Genomic DNA, 20635 nt, shown 5'->3' with positions numbered 1-20635 from the left:
AATTTATATAATTAGAATAGGGGAAATACACCAGAAGAATAACTTGAAAAAATGTTTTAAAGTCAAGCTGATTGACTTTGTCCACCACTTGCTAAAAAATGTTCTCTGTGTGTGTGTGTGTGTGTGTGTGTGTGTGTGTTAGAAGCTCAGTCGTGTCCAACTCTGCAACTCCAAGGACGGTATCTTGCCAGGCTCCCCTGTCCAAGGAATTTTCAGACAAGAATACTGGAGTGTGTTGGCATTCCCTTCTCCAGGAGATCTCCCCAACCCAGGGATTGAACCTGGGTCTCCTGCATTGCAGGCAGATTCTTTATTGTACAAACCACCAGGGATGCCCAAAATGTTCCTTATAAGACCACAAGTCCATTATTGTACTGCCTTGGAAATCAACTAATTGGATCACACAGCAACTATCAGAGTATAAAAATGCAAAATTCTTGCAATTCACATTTTTCATTTCTAATTTTTTGTTCTTTCACTGAGTAAAAGTGCTTTTTGAAAGAATCATGCTTGCAGGCATTTTGTTCCTATTATAGACTACAGAGTTAAGAAGTCAGAATCTCTGAGGATGGAACCAGATGCAGATAGACCAATGAATGGATGAATAGATAGATAGATGGATAGATAGATAAAAATTGATCATATGCTCATCATAGGAGTTCAAAGTCTGGGAGGGAAGAGGAATAATTTCTGCACTGAAAAGTATCTCAGAGCCCTTTACACTGAATTTAAAATGTATTTCATTATGGAAATAAACATTGATATTTGCTTGTATTTCTTCACAAGTCTTTAAGGACAATTTCATCTTATGATTCTATCCATAAAATTAATAGTGTTTTAACTAACAATAATTTGATTTTCTGATTAGTAAATTAATACAGGTATTTAAGAAACTAGCTTCCTCTCAACAATCAATTTTGATTACAAGAATCTTTAAATTTTCTTAAAATGTTAAATCTACATGGAAGTAGTTTGACCCAGTGATGATAGACTAGCTTGTTTATCACTAATTTCCTATGGAACAAAACTGTAAAAACTAAACAAAAGTATTTTAAAGATACCCATTCAGTATCAATTCTACATGCTAGCAGGGATTTGGAGCTACTGGAACTCACTTTGTATTTTGGGAAAATTATAACAACACTTAAACCTATGACTCAGAAATTCTTCTAGGTATAAGACCTAGTATATGTAAACCAAGAACATGTATAGGAATGCTCAGAGTAACATTATTTATAGTATTCATTAACTGAAAATAAGTTATCAGTTGTGGAATGGATAAGTAAGATTGTATATTGTCATAGAATTAACAAAGCAATGTCAATAAGCAAATCTTGATGAATCCTACAAACATTTGTTTGCAGTTTAGTCACTAAGTTGTATCCAGCTCTGTGATTCCATGGACTACAGCACACCAGGCTTCCCTGTCCTTCACTGTGTCGCAGAGTTTGCTTAAACTCAGGTTCATTGAGTCAGTGATGCCATCCAACCATTTCATCCTCTGTTGCCTCCTTCCCCTCCTGCCCTCAATCTTTCCCAGCATCAGGGTCTTTTCCAATGAGTGGCTCTTCACATCAGGTGGACAAAATATTGGAGCTTCAGCATCAGTCCTTCCAATGAATATTTAGGATTGATTTCCTTTTGGATTGAGTGGTTTGATTTCCTGACTGTCCAAGGGACTCTCAAGGGTCTTCCCCAGCACCACAATAGGAAATCATCAATTTTTCAGCCTTCTGAAAAGGCTCAGGAGACTCAGCCTTCTTTATGGTCCAATCTCACATCCATACAAGATTACTGGAAAAACTGCAGCTTTGAGTATACAGACCTTTGTATGCAAAGGGAGGTCTCTGCTTTTTAATATACTGTCTAGGTTTGTCATAGCTTTTCTTCCAAGGAACAAGCATCTTTTAATTTCATGGCTGCAATCACCACCTGCAGTGATTTTGGAGCCCAAGAAAATAAAATCTGTAACTGTTTCCACCTTTCCCCTTCTATTTGCCATGAAGTAACAGGATTAGATGCCATAATCTTAGTTTTTTGAATGTTGAGTTTTAAGCCAGTTTTTTCACTCTCCTCTTTCACCTTCATCAACAGGCTATTTAGTTCTTCTTCACTTTCTGCCATTAGAGTGATATCATCTACATATCTGAGGTTATTGATAATTCTGCCAGCAATTTTGATTCCAGCTTGTGATTCATTCAACCAGGCATTTTGCATGATGTACTTGTATGTAAGTTAAATAAGCACGGTGAAAATATACAGCCTTGTCATACTCCTTCCCCAATTTTAAATCAATCTGTTGTTTCGTGTCTGGTTTTAACTGTTACTTTTTAACCTGCATACAGATTTCTCAGGAGACAGGTAAGGTGGTCTGGTATTCCTATCTCTTTAAGAATTTTCCAGTTTGTTGTGATCCACACAGTCAAAGGCTTTCTTGTAGTCAATGAAGCAGAGGAAGATATCTTTTGGAGTTCTCTTACTTTCTCTGTGAACCAGTGGATGTTTGCAATTTGATCTCTAGTTCCTCTGCCTTTTCTAAATCCAGCTTGTACATCTGGAAATTCTCAATTCACCTACTGCTGAAGCCTACCTTGAAGGATTTTGAGTGTTACCCACACACCTAATATGGCACAAAACAGAAATGTATGAAAAACTGCTTGTGAAAAATTCAATGTATACAATCTTTAAAGTGAACTAAACTAATCTATGGTGTTAAAAGCCAATATGGTTGCTATGTTTTGGAAGACATATAATGGGTTTGACAGCTGTTGGAGCTCTGCTAATGTTCATGTCTTGAGTGGGATTTACACAGCTTCAAGCATTTTGTGATAGTTCATAGGTCTCCATATTTGTGATTAGTGTACTTTTCTGTGTGTATGTTATCCATCAATATAAGTTTATTAAAATGAATATCACATAGGCTAATATATCTGATTCTTTCAATTACTAAATGAATATTACTACAGTATTATATATTCTGTATTACATACCTGTAGTATGGGTGTCTGACAATAAGCTTTTTTTTAATTATAATGTAAGTGCTTGAAATTAAGCATTTGATTACCCAGTTATCTACTTCAAAGACATTCATATTGAATAAACACATTGCCAGCTACACAACTAGGTAATGAGCCAGACTATACTACCCCACCCATGAAATTCTCCTTGTAGAAAGCCCTGGGTGACATGGATAACTGACCACCTGAGTGATCCTACTTTTCCTTTCCTACACTTTAATTCTTGCTCATATGTTTTAAATTTGACAATATTTTTGAGATTAATTATTTGTCTGTTGCTTCATTTGCTATTATTTTCTCACATTCTGAAGGCTGCCTTTTCACCATGCTTATAGCTTCCTTTGTTGTGCAGAAACTTTTAATTTTAATTAGGTCCCATTTGCTTATTTTTGCTTTTATTTCCAATATTCTGGGAGGTGGGTCATAGAGGATCCTGCTGTGGTTTATGTTGGAGATTGTTTTGCCTATGTTTTCCTCTAGGAGTTTAATAGTTTCTGGTCTTACATTTAGATCTTTAATCCATTTTGAGTTTATTTTTGTGTATGGTGTTAGAAGGTGTTAATAGTTTCATTCTTTTACAAGTGGATGACCAGTTTTCCCAGCACCACTTGTTAAAGAGATTGTCTTTTCTCCATTGTATATTCTTGCCTCCTTTGTCAAAGATAAGGTGTCCATAGGTGTGTGGATTTATCTCAGTGCTTTCTGTTTTGTTCTATTGGTTTATATTTCTGTCTTTGTGCCAGTACCGTACTGTCCTGATCACTGTGGCTTTGTAGTAGAGACTGAAGTCAGGCAGATTGATTCTTCCAGTTCCGTTCTTCTTTCTCAAGATTGCTTTGGCTATTCGAGGGGTTTTGTATTTCCATACAAATTGTGAAATTATTTGTTCTAGTTCTCTGAAAAATACCATTGGTAACTTGATAGGGATTGCATTGAATCTACAGATTGCTTTGGATAGTATATCATTTTCACTATATTGATTCTTCTGATGGTATATTTCTCCATCTATTTGTGTCCTCTTTGATTTCTTTCACAAAGTGTTTCATAGTTTTCTATGTATAGGTCTTTTGTTTCTTTAGGTAGATATATTCCTAAGTATTTTATTCTTTTTGTTACAATGGTGAATGGAATTTTTTCCTTAATTTCTTTTTCTGTTTTCTCATTGTTAGTATATAGGAATGCAAGGGATTTCTGTGTGTTAATTTTATATCCTGCAACTTTACTATATTCATTGATTAGCTCTAGTAATTTTCTGGTAGAATCTTTAGGGTTTTCTACATAGAGGATCATGTAATCTGTGAACAGTGAGAGTTTTACTCCTGCATCTCAATTCCAAAAAAATAAATGACCCAATCAAAAAGTGGGCCAAAGAACTAAACAGACATTTCTCCAAAGAAGACATGCAGATGGCTAACAAACACAAAGATGCTCAACATCACTCATTATCAGAGAAATACAAATCAAAACTACAATGAGGTACCATTTCACGCCAGTCAGAATGGCTGCTATCCAAAAGTTTACAAGCAACAAATGCTGGAAAGGGTGTGGAGAAAAGGGAACCCTCTTACACTGTTGGTGGGAATGCAAACTAGTACAGCCACTATGGAGAACAGTGTGGAGATTCCTTAAAAAAATGGAAATAGAACTGCCATATGACCCAGCAATCCCACTGCTGGGCATACACACTGAGGAAACCAGAATTGAAAGAGACACATGTACCCCAATGTTCATTGCAGCCCTGTATATAATAGCCAGGACATGGAAACAACCTAGATGTCCATTAGCAGATGAATGGATAAGAAAGTTGTGGTACATATACACAATGGAATATTACTCAGCCATTAAAAAGAATGCATTTGAATCAGTTTTAATGAGGTGGATGAAACTGGAGCCCATTATACAGAGTGAAGTAAGCCAGAAAGAAAAACACCAATACAGTATACTAATGCATGTGTATGGAATTTAGAAAGATGGTAACAATAACCCTGTATGCAAGACAGCAAAAGAGGCACGGATGTATAGAACAGTCTTTTGGACTCTGGGAGAGGGCCAGGGTGGGATGATATGGGAGAATGGCATTGAAACATATAAATTATCATATGTGAAACGAATTGCTGGTCCAGGTTTGATGCATGATACATGGTGCTCAGTGCTGGTGCACTGGGATGACCCAGAGGGATGTGATGGGGAGGTAGGTGGGAGGGGGATTCAGGATGGGGAACACATGTACACCCATGGCAGATTCAAGTCAATGTGTGGCAAAACCAATACAATATTGTAAAGTAAAATAAATAAATAAATTAAATAAAGAATTTTTAAAAATAAATTTGACAATAAAAAATGAACCTGCTGAACCCTAGGCACCTCACCCTCAATCCTAATAAAGGTAGAACTCCAGGCACACACTACCTCATTCTCTACTGTGTCCTTGCTGTGTGGCCCTCAGGTTTGCTACATTCAGACCTGTCAGTAATAATCTTATGATTTCGCCCCCAAAGTTTGCTAACAGTTGTTCCTGAGGTGCATAATAAGAATTACAAGGACCAGGAAAAATCTAATTAAAAAAGATGCATACACTTTTTCATTCATGCAATGAATCTGAAGTTCATTGCAGCACTATTTACAATAGCCAAGACATAAAGGCAACCAAATGTTTATCTACAGATCAATGGATAAAGAGGATGTGGTACATACATACAGTGGAATATTATTCACTCATGAAAGAATGAAGTAATGCCATTTGCAGCATCATGGATGGACCTAGAAGCTATCATACTAAGTGAAGTGAGTCAGAGAAAGACAAGCATCATATATCACTATAGGTGGGATCTAAATTATGACACAATTGAAATTATTTACAGAACAGGAGTATATCCACAGACACAGAAAACAAACTTATGATTGCTAATGGGAAAGGAGGTGAGGGAGAGATAAATTATGGGTTTGGGCCTGACATAAATACACTACTAGAGATATAAAATGGGTAAACAGCAAGGACAAGGAAACTTACTCAATATTCTGTAATAATGTGTAACAGAAAAGAACCTGAAAAGTATACATATATATTTTAATATATATTATTTATTTATATATATATATATATACCTGAATCATTTTGCTGCATGCCTGAAACTAACACAGCATTGTAAATCTACTATGCTTCAATTTTAAAAGAGAAAGCTTAAAAAATAGTTACAGGGACCAGTCCAGCCAGAATGTTGGCTATGGTTGGGAAAGTGTCTGTGGGTCTTTACCAAAAGTAATACAGACACAAATGAATGCCCCAGGAATTCTTAGCCAAGAAGATCACTGTTGATAAGCTGAGACGAACACATTATACATTCTACACTGTATACTGTATTGTACTATATACTGCACTGTAATGCCTATACCAATACTATTTATGGACCTAATAGGCAAACATTTTGTGAGCATGTAAACTGAGTTTGTAAATTAAAAAAACTCAAATATAGAAATGCATTGATCAGTTTCCTTAATTTACAGACTTAACCAGTTTCTTGAGGCATATATTGCTTCTTTGGACTACAAGCAGGAAACTTATATTTTTGATGGTTTCAATAATCATTTTTAAATATATTGGGTTGACAAAAACGTTCCTTTATTTTTTTAAGTAAAAATGAAAGACACATTTTTCATTTTCACTAAGAATTTTGTTGAAGAGTGTATGTATTCACTGTTTTGTTCCACCACTTTCTGCCATTTATTTGGCAACTTTATAATTCCGTCTTCCCAAAACTTTTATCTTTTTCAGCAAATAAGTGTTCCATGTGTTTTTTATGGACTTCCAGGGAATTGAATATTTTTTCGTAAAGAGAATTTTGTAAAGACAAAAATAAAGAAAATCCAAAGGTGCAATGCCTATTATACAGCAGATGAATCAAAACTTCAGAACTACAGCCAAGATGTAACAGTTTTTGCCTGGTCATCAAAGAAACATGTGGTCTTGTTTTATCCTGATGGAAGATTACTAGTTTTCTGCTGACTAATTCTGGATGTTTTTCATTGAGTACTGCTTTCAGTTGGTCTAATTTGGAGCAGTAATTGTTAGAATTAATCATATGGTTTTCCAGAAGGAGCTCATAACAGTGGACTCCCTTCTAATCCCTCCATATACACAACATCACCTTTTTTGGATGAAGCCCAGCCTTTGGCATGGTTGGTGGTGGTTCATTTTGCTTTCCCTATGAATACTTCCATATATACATTATATATATATATATGTATATATGTATATATATATATACACTCACCCATCACCTACTTGTAATCACCCATCACAATTTGTTTTAAAAACAGAGTGTTTTCATTATATTTAAGCAGCGAATTGCTTGCAGGAATATGGTTGAAAGGGTTTTATTTTTGCTTAACTTATATGGAACCCAAACATCAAAGCAATTAACATAACCAAGCAGGTACAAATGATTTTCAGCACTTGATTTGGATATTTTGAATATGCCAGCTATCTCCCATATGGTATAAAATTGATTGTTCTCAACTGATGCCTCTGATTGCATCAACTTCACTGGCCTACCCAACCCTGGGGCATTGTCCAGTGAGAAATCTCCAGCACAAAACTTCACAAACCACTTTAGCACATTGGGTCGGTCACAGCACCTTCTCCACATGCCAGGGTCCAGCCTCGGCAGGATCCAGGGGATACCCTCAGGATGAAGGGCGTCGGCGAGAGAAAGAGAGAGAGAGAGAGAGGAAGAGTGACCAGACGGGGGGTGCAGCAGAGTCTGGCAGGGTCTGGCAATGCTTTATGTTTTACCGTGGCTTTTATACCCTAAATTAGTACATTTCTAAGGGGAAGATAGTTTAACATTACATCAGCTTGTTCTTCACGAAACCAGGGAGTTTTCTGCATACTTCTTTGTTTATGAGGGCCTTGTACATTATCTTCTGGCCTTGGGGCCTATTGACATTTTATGACCTAGGTGAATGCAAAGCTGTTTTCCGTAATCTATTCTTTAATGAACACAAAGGTCAGTCCTTTTGCAGAAGTTATCAGTTACATTTATCTAAAAGGTTTACCACACAAAGACTCGGCAGCTCCGGTGAGGCAGCCCCTGTTTATCATTCCTGGTTAAAATTAACAATTCTAAACTCTTGTTTTTCTAAATCTTTAACTATAACCACTTTTAGAATAATATTTTTGTGTTCCCTAATAAGGTTTCCTCACCCCCGAAGGGCTCTGTGCCTATTAGGGCCTTTGTGTGATCAGGTTCTTTATGCTGTGTATGATTAAGGTGTTGTGAGCAGTCGTGTGCATTAGTACGCATTTGCCAAGCAGGCCAGAATGCCAGCAAAGGGGTCTCAATTGAAACACTCCTTTCATCCTGGATAATGTTATAGGATACCACCGTCCAGGGGACATATTGATTAAAGTTCTAGGTTGATTCTGTTTGGAGAGAGATCGGGGAAGGCCTTCTACCAGTGTCACAGAAATTAGGGAGTAGTCTAATATAGCAAGCATCAGAAAGACAGAGATTATCTTTAAGGTGAGCGCCGGGGCAGCTTTTCGAAATCCCTGAGGTCCTGATCTGCCTTCCTTGTCAGGTCTTCTCCTCATGACCTTGTCATGGGTGGGATCTCGTGTTCCGGCTCCCAGCATCCACACACGGCACAAATCTTTTTTTGCATCTCATTTGCACTTTTAGCTCTCTTGAAATACTAAAACATAATACGCTGAAAATGTTGCTTTTTTATTCAATATCAAAACGGCTACATAGAAATTCACCAATTTTGATATTAGCCTTTAAATGCATGCTGATATGACAGCTGTCACAGTACAATAACAAATTGTTTCCAATGATGTTAAAGACAACTAAGGGCTACTATAGCCATCTTATAGAGAAAAACGAAGGAACCTTTTGGCCAACCCAAAACTTTATCAAACTGCCTATCTTTACTAGGCAGGTTGTCCATTATTGATATCTTGGGATCTTCAGGTTTTCTACAATTTTTGTGTTTTGGAGATATCTTACTGCATGATTTAAGATGGAGTATTATCCATTTCTGGGCTTTGCAGGTGACTCAGGTGGTAAAGAATGTCTGCAATGCAGGAGACCCGGTTTGATCCTTGGGTCAGGAAGATCCCCTTCAGGAGGGATTGGCAACCTGCTCCAGTATTCTTGCCTGGAGAATCCCATGGACAGAGGAACCTGGCAGGCCATAGTCCATGGGGTTGCCAAGAACTGAACATGACTGGGTGACTCACACACACACACACACACACACACACACACACACACACACACACACACACAAACACTTTATTCACTTCTAAGACACCATACCGCCCTCCTGCGCTGCTCCACACTCTTTTCCCCCAGCCTTAACTGCTGTCCTGTATGAGTTTTGGGGATGAGGTTCCTGATTTACTCTCAGGGTGGCCTCCCCTGCTTCTCTTGCTCTTTCAGGTCAGGCACCACAAGAGAACCCAGAAGAAGACAGTGCCGCCTCCGGGAACCGCCCATCTACTAGTGGTATAAAGGTGGCCTGGCCCCATTCCAGTTCCTTCTGCTTCCATGTAGCATTCAAGCCTCTGCTGCAGGGCAGTCTTACACCCACCTTCCACTGCTAGGATGCCCCCGGAGAGGCAGCCTTGGCTCTCCTTAGCTTGATCAGAGACACAAACATCCTAACCTCTTCTCTGAGTTGGAAATCCCATTTGTGTGTTCAGCTGGGCGGAGTTAAACTTCCAAGTGTCTCTCTTGCATTATCTGATGGTTTCATAGAACTGAATGGGAGAGAGAGGTGTGACTGGCATCTTCTCTCCCAGTACATACCCCAGCCCCATCCTTCAAAGCCTCTAACCCTTAGCAATCTCCAGGCAACAAGTTGGCAACAGACTGTGTTTATGTACATCCTTCCAGCTCCAGGGATACATGCCAACTTTCCCCAGAACTTCATCACTACACACTCCTATCACTGTGAAGTTTGGTGGCAGCAAGTTGACGCCTTTCAGTTATTTAAGCCCTCGTAATGTAACTTCTCTCCATCGTGCTTCCATTCATTTGGAGCAATGCCAAAATTTCCCGCAAATTACCAAAACAATACAATTGACACTACTTCTTCATTGAGTTTACCAGGATTCCTAATGCACTGACTCACTTTATTAGACCCTGCTACATCAATAAGAAGAGAAATTGGAGTTTTGATGCCATTGTTACAGAGAAGACATGACTTAAGCACACACCTCAGATTTTCTTCCAAGAACAGGTGTAAGCCTTGGAGTCATGGTGCTTCATGAAGGAAACAAAATCTGAAAAGATAAAGACCTGGACTCATTATTGGTCTTGGGATCCTCACAAGTAAAGTATTGAAATTCCTCAGTAAACTGGCAAACAAACAGAGACGAGTGCTAAAATATGAACAGTATCAATTTTCCAGACTCACATGGATTTCTGTTAAGCCCCTAGATGTTGCATTTTATTAACTGAGCAGTTTTTTTCCACACCTAACAATCCTTTTATAAAATATTTACATCAAAATAAGTCATTTCTTAGAAAGAAATTGTGGCAAGATAAAAATATCACCATCTTTTATTTGCTTTAAATGCCAACCCACTCCAATATTCTTGCCTGGGAAATCCCATGGACAGAGGAGTCTGGCAGGGCTGCATTCATGGGGTCACAAAAGAACAAGACTTAGGGACTAAACAAGAACAGTTTTAATTGTAGGGTGCCATCTGCTGATCATTGCTCTTCTTCTGACTTTTTTTTTTTAATTGCTCAAGTTATTTACCTTGGGCAAATTCATAATCAAGAAAAACAATTTAATTATGTACAGCATCCTCCATTTGGGAATTTGACCAAACTGATTTATCATTACACTTTGGAAGTAAACTCATAAGTATAATTATTCTTTAATATGAAAAAAATACTCATTTGGCAAGGGGGCAAAGAGAGGGACCCATTCAGGTACTGGTATGACCAGTGACTATGTAACTAGGTAAGTGTGTAAGTAACTGTGTATGCATAGATCAAAAGCCTTAAAAATATCCATTCCTCTTAACCACAGAATTCAAATTCTATGAATATATTCCTGGATACACCAGAGATGTGGACACTTACACTGAGTGTAAGTTATTTGTAACACTTTTTCCTACACTTGCAGATAGAGGTGTGCGTGTGCCGAGTCACATCAGTCGTGTCCAACTCTTTGCGACCCTATGGACTCTAAGCCCACCAGGTTCCTCTGTGCATGGGGATCCTCCAGGTAAGAATACTGGAGTGGGTTGCCATACCCTCCTCCAGGGGATCTTCCCGACTCAGGGAGCGAACCCGCATCTCTCATGTCTCCTGCATTGGTTGTTGTATTCTTTACCACTAGCATCACCTAGGAAGCCCAGATAGAGGTGTTCAGTTCAGGTCAGTCGCTCAGTCGTGTCCGACTCTTTGCGACCCCATGAATCGCAGCACGCCAGGCCTCCCTCCATCACCAAGTCCCGGAGTCTACCCAAACCCATGTCCATCGAGTCAGTGATGCCATCCAGCCATCTCATCCTCTGTCACCCCCTTCTCCTCCTGCCCCCAATCCTTCCCAGAATTAGGGTTAGACATATATAAAATATGCAACCATTATAATCCTAAATTTTAATTTAAAGAATAATAAGGGAAAATGTCTATGATGCAAAGGCAAGTAAAATAAATTTAGAAACTTAACAGTATTTTCAGTATAATCCCAATTAGGTGCAAAGCATATTTATACATCAAATTAAAAGAAAAATAAAAGAAGCTATGGATATAGTATAGAGGTTTAATCATAATTATAAATTTTAGTTTTGAATTTTTTTATTTCAAAATATATATCTTTCACTTTTGTAATCAGATAACTTGCCTATTTAGTGTAAGCACACATTTTTAATTGAAAATAAATGTTACAATGGTTACAGAAAAATTAAGTTGCATACTTTGCTTCCACCTAGTGGACATAGGAGGAACTGCACTTAATATCTGTTTTCTTTAAAAAAATGAAATACCGATATTTAAGAACAAAACCAAGAAGTGGGAGTAAGGGGAACAGAGAGGAAGTAAAAAGAACAGAAGAGGATGAAAGACCACGTGGGCAACAACTGAATACAAATACATGAAGCCTGAAAACATGTTATATTTCAAGCAAAATTTCATCTCTAGTGTTTATATGCAATTTCTGTTCAAATAACTCATCTCAGTTTGGCTTCTTTAACACTAAATTCCTTCCACTTTTTCATCCATGACCATAAACTCCCCACCACCCAGTGTCTGTACCAGCCAGTTCCCCACTGGCCTTCAGGTCTGCCCTGACCTAAACAACTATTAGCTGAACTGCTGTGCCCTCAGGCCTTGTCCTGAAGGATCCCAGTGGTGATTTTCCTGGGGAGACTGACCTCTTCTCATCTCCTCAAAATACATTCTCTTCCCTTCTACTTGCATGCGTTTCCTTTTGTGCATTCTCTGAGACCCTTAAAAAGATCAAATATACATTCTAACATGAATCTTTCCAAGTCACTCCATTGCTGAAAAATCCTTACGTGTCTTGTCATGAAAAATAAAGCTGAAATTCCTTTCAGTTCTGTTAGTATTTGCTTTATATATTTAGGTGCTCCTATATTAGGTGCATCACTACTTATAATTGTTATATCTTCTTGGTGCATTGACATTTATCATTATATAATGACCTTTCTTTTTACCAATTTTAGCTTAAAGTCCATTTTGCCTAGTGTAAGTATAGCTGTCATGCCACGCTAAGTCTCTTCAGTCCTGCTGACTCTTTGCAACCCTATAGACTGTAGCCTGCCAGGCTCTTCTGTCCTCTTGTCCATTCGTGTCCTCCAGGCAAGAATACTTGAATGGGTTGCTGAACCCTCCTCCAGGGGATCTCCCTGGCCCAGGGATCGAACCCACGTCTCCTGCGGTTACCGCATTGTAGGCAGATTCTTTACTGTTGAGCCACCAGAGAAGCCCTGGTCTTTTTATTTTTGGGTTTGATTACCATTTGCTTGAAATATCTTTTTCCTTCCCAAAAAGCTAAAATGAATCCTTTGTCCAGCTTATCGTTGGATCTTGGTTTTTTGTTTGTTTGTTTTGTTTTTTATCCACTCAAATTCCAAGTTCCTCACAATGACAGAGGGTCATGTCATGACCGAGCCTTTGCCTTCTGTTCAGCTTGGTCTCCCTTCATTCCTTACCCCCATCTCACATTTTTTCAGATTTCTGGAATAACCATGTGCTATTTCCGGGAATACTTTTCCCACTTTATCAGCCTGGAAAACTCCCATGTACATCTGCGTTCTCTGTGAAAACTGAATGTCTAGAGACATGTAGATTTTTGTTGTATGATAGAATTTTTTTTTTGTATGATAGAATTCTAAGAAATGATCTTTCCAGTTACTAATGCAAGATCTATGTGCATATTTGTATCTAGATAGAGATCTAGATATAAATATGTATCTCATTCTGAAGATAAGACAATGGACGTCATGAGAAATTAAGTGATGTCATCAAATTCAGAGTTGGACGCTATACCGCTGAGAGTGTAAACTGTTAGATATTTTTGGAAAGCTGTTTTCTAATGAATGTTGGAGATCTCTGGCAGAGAAGTGTTGCTTGCTTTTGTTTGTTTTACACCTGCAGTTTCTGCAGGTAAATAACAAATGAAAGTCAAGGGCAGAAGTTTGAGTAAATTGTACCTAATTGCAGGGTGATAAGGGAGTGTGATTTAGGAGAAATGTTCAGAGAAGAAGGAAAAGACACAAGAACAGCCCACAATTCCTTCTTCAGTGCTTCTTTACTTTTCAGTGAGCAAAGGTAGAGTGCTGATAAAGTGTGCATATCGTGGAGAGAATTCATTGTGTGCAGGATTTTCACTATAGGAGCAAAATATATGTGTACAAGCTACAAAATGAATGTTGTATGCTTTCAATGATTCTATATACAGATTAAAGTTCTAATAGCTATACTTAATGCTGGCAGTACCAGTTTTCTATAAAGGTAAATGGTAGAATTCAAGCTAATCATTTGAAACTTTAATTTTTCTCTACTTAAAGTGAAAGTGAAGTTGCTCAGTCGTGTCTGACTCTTTGAGACCCCATGGACTGTAGCCTACCAGGCTCCTCCGTCTGTGAGATTCTCCAGGCAAGAATACTGGAGTGGGTTGCCATTTCCTTCTCCAGGGGATCTTCCCGACCCAGGGGTCGAACCTGGGTCTCCCGCGTTGTAGGCAGACGCTTTACCATCTGAGCCACCAGGGAAACCATTTCTCTACTTAGCATGATATTAAATAGCAAATTTTTAAAAATCATAAGATAAGAGAGACACTATGGAAGAAAATGAAAACACATCATATGTTCGTATACTTGACAGTACTTTTATCCTTGTAAAGGACCTACATTTTCATCTTCATCTGGAAAACTGTGTATCCAATTCATCTATAATCAGCTGTCTACCAAAGCCACCAAGAGCCGTACTAGGTTCTTTTAAGGATGAGAATATAGAACATTACAGACAAATTCTCTCTCTTGCTATATAAACTTTGGCCACAAATCTTTATCTGGTCTTTGGCTGTGAATGGGACGAGACCACAAATGATCTTCTAAAATTCCTTTAGATTAAGGTCTGCAGAAAAACAGTTCTGCACACAGCATGCTGCATACCTACTTTATTTAGAACTCCAGTTTCCACTAAGCCGCCAAAAGATGAGTACATCTGGAATGTGAGAGGTATCACCAGGCCTTTACTAGCTGCAAAGATGTCAGAACCCACTTGAGTAACCAAATGGCAAAGTGGCCAAGAGAGAAACTGCTGTTGACCATTTCTATTTTTAATCCTTTTTCTCTTTCCATTGAAATCACCACCATATACCACATCACCTGCATTATATATTTCTTTTAAACACTAATTTTATTTATTTTAAAATAAGTAATGTATAAACCTGGTTCAAAATGAGCAATCTTAGAGGGAGTTTTCTCTGATCAGGATAAAATAACTTAAATATTTTTTTAATTAATAAATTAATTTCTGTTTGGAAATTAAGTAGCACAATAGTTATGTTTTGAATTTAAAAATAAAAATAAACACAAAGCTGGATATGAAAACATCGTAGAGTTTACTTAGGAAGTGTTCTCAGGAAGGAGAAGTGAGAGAATGGAAAAATCCAGACAGGAAAATTGGAGAAGTCGATAATATAAAGGTGTCTGGTTTGTCCAATCACGACTTGATTTTTCAGTGACCTGCAACAAGCACATAAAAAGCCTCCCAAAACTTTCTCCTGAAGGAGGGAAGGCTGGGACCATCATACACCAGTTCCAATAGGCCATGGAGTTGTCAAATTCTCTGTATTTGGGAGTTGAATTTGTGTACAAGTCATGAAGTCTTCCAAAGAATTGAGGATAGCTGGAGCAGAAATTAGAACACATACTTGGTTCTTACTTGAGGAGGGAGAATGTCCCCACAACAACATTCACCGCGCTGAGTCTGAAATCAGAGCAAATTGGGAGATGAAATATGAGTGCCAGGAGCATCAGGTACAGCCTATAAAAGAAAATAATCACAATGAAAAGTAGAAATATTTTTAATTGAACAATGATAAAAATACATGACAAATCTTTTGGGACACAGCTAAAGCTGAACTCACATGCATAAATTGAAAAAGTGGAAAAACTGGAAATCAAGGAGTTTAATATCTCACAGAGTTAAAAAGAGAAACTCAGATTAATGCAATAGATAGTAGAAAATAAGAATTAGAAAGGCACAAACAAAAAAATAGCCATGTAAGAAATAACTGCACACACAGCAGTAGAATCAACAAAGCCCCAAAGAAAAGGGGGGCAAGAATGATCAAGAGACAGAAAATAATGTACAAGTTATGATCATCAAAAATAAAAAATGGGATACTGCTACAGACCTTTATGTACATTTAAGAGATGAGTCGGACGTCCTTGGTGGCACGGCGGATAAGAATTAGCCTTTCAGAGCAGGGACACAGGTTCAGTGTCTGCTCCAGGAAGATCCCACATGCCACAACTCCTGAGCCCGCACTCGAGAGATCGAGAGCCACAACTCCAACTACGGAGCCCACATGCTGCAACTACTGAAGCTCATGGGCCTAGAGCTTGTGCTCAGCAGCAAGAGAAGCCACTGCAATAAGAAGCCTGCCCACCACAGTGAAGAGTAGCCCCTGCTCACTGCAACTGGAGAGAGCCCCTGCAAAGCAAGGAAAACACAGTGCAGGCCAAAATAAATACAAATAAATAAATATATTTTTTAAAAAAGCTCCAGCTCCAAAACTAGCAAAACAACAATAATAAAAAGATGAGTGGACCTTATGCAAACTTTATACCAGTGAATTTGAAAAGGTAGATAAAACTGATTAATCCCCATAAAATATTAATTGTCCAAATTAACAGAAGAAACAAAAATTGAACAGTCTTATATCTAAAAGAGAAACTGAATCAATAATTAAAAACTTTTTCACAAGAAAAAAAAATTTCAGAACTAGATGACCTTATCAATGAACTGTATTAAAAATTCAATGATGAAATTATACCAGAACTATACAACCTCTTCTAGAGAACAGAAAACAATAGACTACACCTGTATTTCTCTTATGAGAACGGTGTAACTTGATATTAACTCTGACAAAGACATTACAATAAAGGAAAACTATAAAACAATACCCCTCATAAAATAAATGCAAAAATACTCTGCAAAAAATGGTAATCCAAATACAGTTACATTTAAAAACAATAGAAATCATAAAAAGTTGAGGTTATGCTAAGACTGCATATGTTGGTCAATGTAACTCATCACATTAGTGGAAAGAAAGAAATGAATCAATATCATCATCCTGTGGTTCAGTCGCTAAGTCATGTCTGACTTCTTGAGACCCTATGGACCATCACCTGCCAGGCTCCTCTGTCCATGGGATTCTCCAGGCAAGAATACTGGAGTGGGTAGCCATTTCCTTCTTCAGGGGATCTGCCCGACCCAGGAATCGAACTCAGATCTCCTGCATTGCAGGCGAATTCTTTTAGTGACTGAGCCTCCAGGGGAGTCCAATCATCATCCTAATAGGTGCAAAAAATGCATATAAAAATTATAAAAAAAAAACAAGCAGAAAAACACACTTCCCAGCAGTCTAGTAATAGAAGGATATGTCCATATCTAATAAGTGGCATCTGTATATACCTCCATCAAATATCAAACTTAACTATAAAAAGTTAACAATCTTGCTCTTTTGAGATCCAGAGGAAACAAGGATCACTTGAATTTGATATTGTTCTTGAGGTCCTTACTAGTGCAACATGGCAAGAGAAATAAAAAAATGCATTTAAAAATAAAATATATCTTACAAAAATATGAGAATTAGAAGACATTATTTGTATCTATATGCTTAGTAAGTAGAAAAGAGGAACCTACAAATAAATTATTAGAATTTATGTGTACTTAGAATGCTGAAGAAAAAGTCAATTGCATTACAATAAATCAGCAAAAGCTTAATAAGAAAAATATTATAAACTTATTACATTACAGTACTATATTATGTTAGTTGGGTACCTAGGCGAACTTTGTTGGACTTACAAACAAATTAGACGTATAAACATGCTCTTGGAATGGAACTCATTCATATGTAGGGGACTTACTGGACCGAGTCCTCTTCATCAGTAAGAGTAAAATGGCAGATCACAAAACAGCAGAAGATATTTGCAACATATGAAAACAAAATAGCACTCAGAATATATAAAGAGCTTTTAAAAATCAATTGGAAGACAACCAAATAGATAAAAAAGCAAGTCACATGAGGAAAAAGTCACCAAAAAAAAGTCACATGAATATTCAAATGGCCAAGAAACTTATTAATCTGCAAGGAGATGAAAATTAAAACCCCAATGTGATACAAATATATACCTACATGAATTTTGAAATTATAAAGACTCAAAAGTAAAAAGGATGTGGAGCAACTGGAACTCTGGTGGTGATGCAGATCAATTCAACCATTTTGGAAAAAAGATTGAATTACCTAGTAAATTTGAAGAGTAACATATCATAAAACACAGCATTTTCATTCCTTGTGATGTACCCTAATGCTGATTGATGCCTATTGTATGTCGGGAACACTCCCAGGAGTTTTGTAAACCTTAATTCTAATACTTCCTATGAACCTATGAACTCTAATACTTGCCATGTTCCTTCAGAGGAACCGTGAATAATTCCTATGGTATTATTTCTCCCATATTTGGAACAACTAATAACTAGCTTAAAGTCACATTGCTAGCAGCAATAAAGGGGAGATTCCAACTTAAATCAACCCAAATTCAGACCTCAAGAATGAGCGTATATTTCACTCATTTGGTATGTATGTAATTATATGAAATAGTCACTATCCTAACCCACTTTATGTATCTCTCTGTCTTTTCTAAAGCATCTGCAGCTGCACATATGAGAACTGCCCCTTTGTCTTCAGGAGAAATAGACAAGCAGAGCCAAGGAGTTGATGCCTTTCTGATCAGTCCTCAGCAAAGTAATGGACGTTGGAGAATAAATATTATCTTTTCTTCATCTGGAGTAGATCATTTTAAGCTTGTTCCACCTTATCTCCCTGAAGTCCTCAACAAAACTGAGTCCTGGCCTCCTGCTTTTCTCGCATGCCTATCTCACTTCCCGCTCTCCTACCAGGCCTAACTGGGATCAGCTTCCAAATAAACCGCTTGCCCTGGAGTTCTCTCCAAGTCTGTGTTGGAACCCAACTCAAAAACCCAACCTTACATAAAGATAGTAACCAACTTCTTATATGGCAGCATTAAGTTTCTTAAATTGCTGTGAATCATTTGATATTGATATCAAACGTGCATGTGTCCGTCCTAAGTTGCTCCAGTATGTCTGACTCTTTGGGACCCTTTGGACCATAGCCCACCAGACTCTTCTGTCTGTGGAATTCTCTGGGAATGAATACTGGAGTGGGTTGCCATTTCCTCCTCCAGGGGATCGCCTGGACCCAGGAATCGAACCTGCCTCTCTTATGTCTCCTGCCTTGGCAGGTAGGTTCTTTACCACAAGTGCCACCTAGGAAGCACTTAATGATATCAGGAACCACATTATTCATTATGCATTGAAGGAATCAATCATTAATGAAATTATCTCCCTTCTTTCCTAAAATATTCCTGCAGAAGTGTGCCAAAAGTCTAAAATTTCTACTACTAAAATTTATTATTTTGGCATTAAAGGAATAGTTTTCAAATTACTGAAAGTAACACAGGTCTTATAGACGAAACGAATACAACTTTGCAAAACAACTATACTCCAGTTTTAAAAAAAACTGACACTAATATTTTTTAATTAAGCAGAACCCCTATATCTAATTAAAAGAAAAATCAGGATTCTCTCTTGAAAAAGAATATGGGGGTTCCTGGATTTCATGCACTGGACTTTCATTTCCTTAATATCCTTCTAGAGAACCTGAAAGCCCTAGAATATAGTCAGAATAGCTCTGAGTTTTGAAATTAAATTCCCAAGAAATTTTTTTTTCATGTCATGACATTTTTCATGTCACTTGTTAAACACAAAATTCCATAGAAAGAGGAGAGAACTTTGACCACTGTGTTGATGGGATTTAACCAGGAGCTTTATTCTTCTTCTGTAATGAATAATCCTGCAGAATCATTAACCAGTTATAGATAAAAAAAAACAACAACCAAAAAAAGTGGCTGAGACTGGTAAAGAATCTGCTGCAATGCAGGAGACCCATGTTGGATCCCTAGGTCAAGAAGATCCCTTGGTAAAAGGAATGGCTACCCAGTCCAGTATTCTTGCTTGGAGACTCCCATGGACAGAGGAGCCTGGTGGGTTACAGTCCATGGGGTCGCAAAGAGTTGGACACGACTGGGTGATTAAGAGGGCTAGAAACATGCCCCAAATAACACAGGTGATGATGCAGGAGCTGAGATTTGTTTCTATTGTTTGTCATTTCAAAGTTCATATATTTTATATAATTCACTACAAGAAAGCCAGCTATTAGTGAAACCACAGGAAAAACAAGCAGAGTTACCTTTCTTATTAGAGTAATTGAGCAAAGATGGATCCAGAATGTTTCCACCAAGGAAAATGCTCCATGAAATGAGCGTGAATATCCACAGGTATCCCTCCTCCTATCTCTACTTCAGTCTCATGCTAGAAAGATTTGAAAGGCAAGTAAGACAAATGAGAGCACAAAAAGTTACATTTTCATGTGTCTGCATTCACCTGGTCTATGTATACCCACTCTGTACACCTTATCTACACCAGTCACTTGATCCTTAACATACCTTTCCCTGGCTGCAGTGTTTTGAATGAAGAGGTAAGAAACAACAGAAAAAGCAGAGAGAGAAGTGGAAATACTAATTGCTATAGTCCGAGAGGCATTGATGGCTTGGCTGTGAATGTGAACATGGAGACAAAGGGGAAGAATTGGGACATGATTTGAACAGAGAATTGAGAAGACATGCTGACGAAATGGATGGTGGTTGAGGTAAATGTAGGAAACAGAGGTGATGCGAAGCTTCTGATTTAGTCAAGGAGGTGTATGATGATGTGGGTGGGAAGGCCTAGATGAGAAGGTTGGGAAAAGAAAAGGTGAGG

The sequence above is a fragment of the Dama dama genome, chromosome 16 (assembly GCF_033118175.1).
Source record: "Dama dama isolate Ldn47 chromosome 16, ASM3311817v1, whole genome shotgun sequence".
Lineage (NCBI taxonomy): Eukaryota > Metazoa > Chordata > Mammalia > Artiodactyla > Cervidae > Dama > Dama dama.
The sequence above is the reverse complement of the archived record's forward strand: the minus strand, read 5'-3'. Positions refer to the sequence as shown.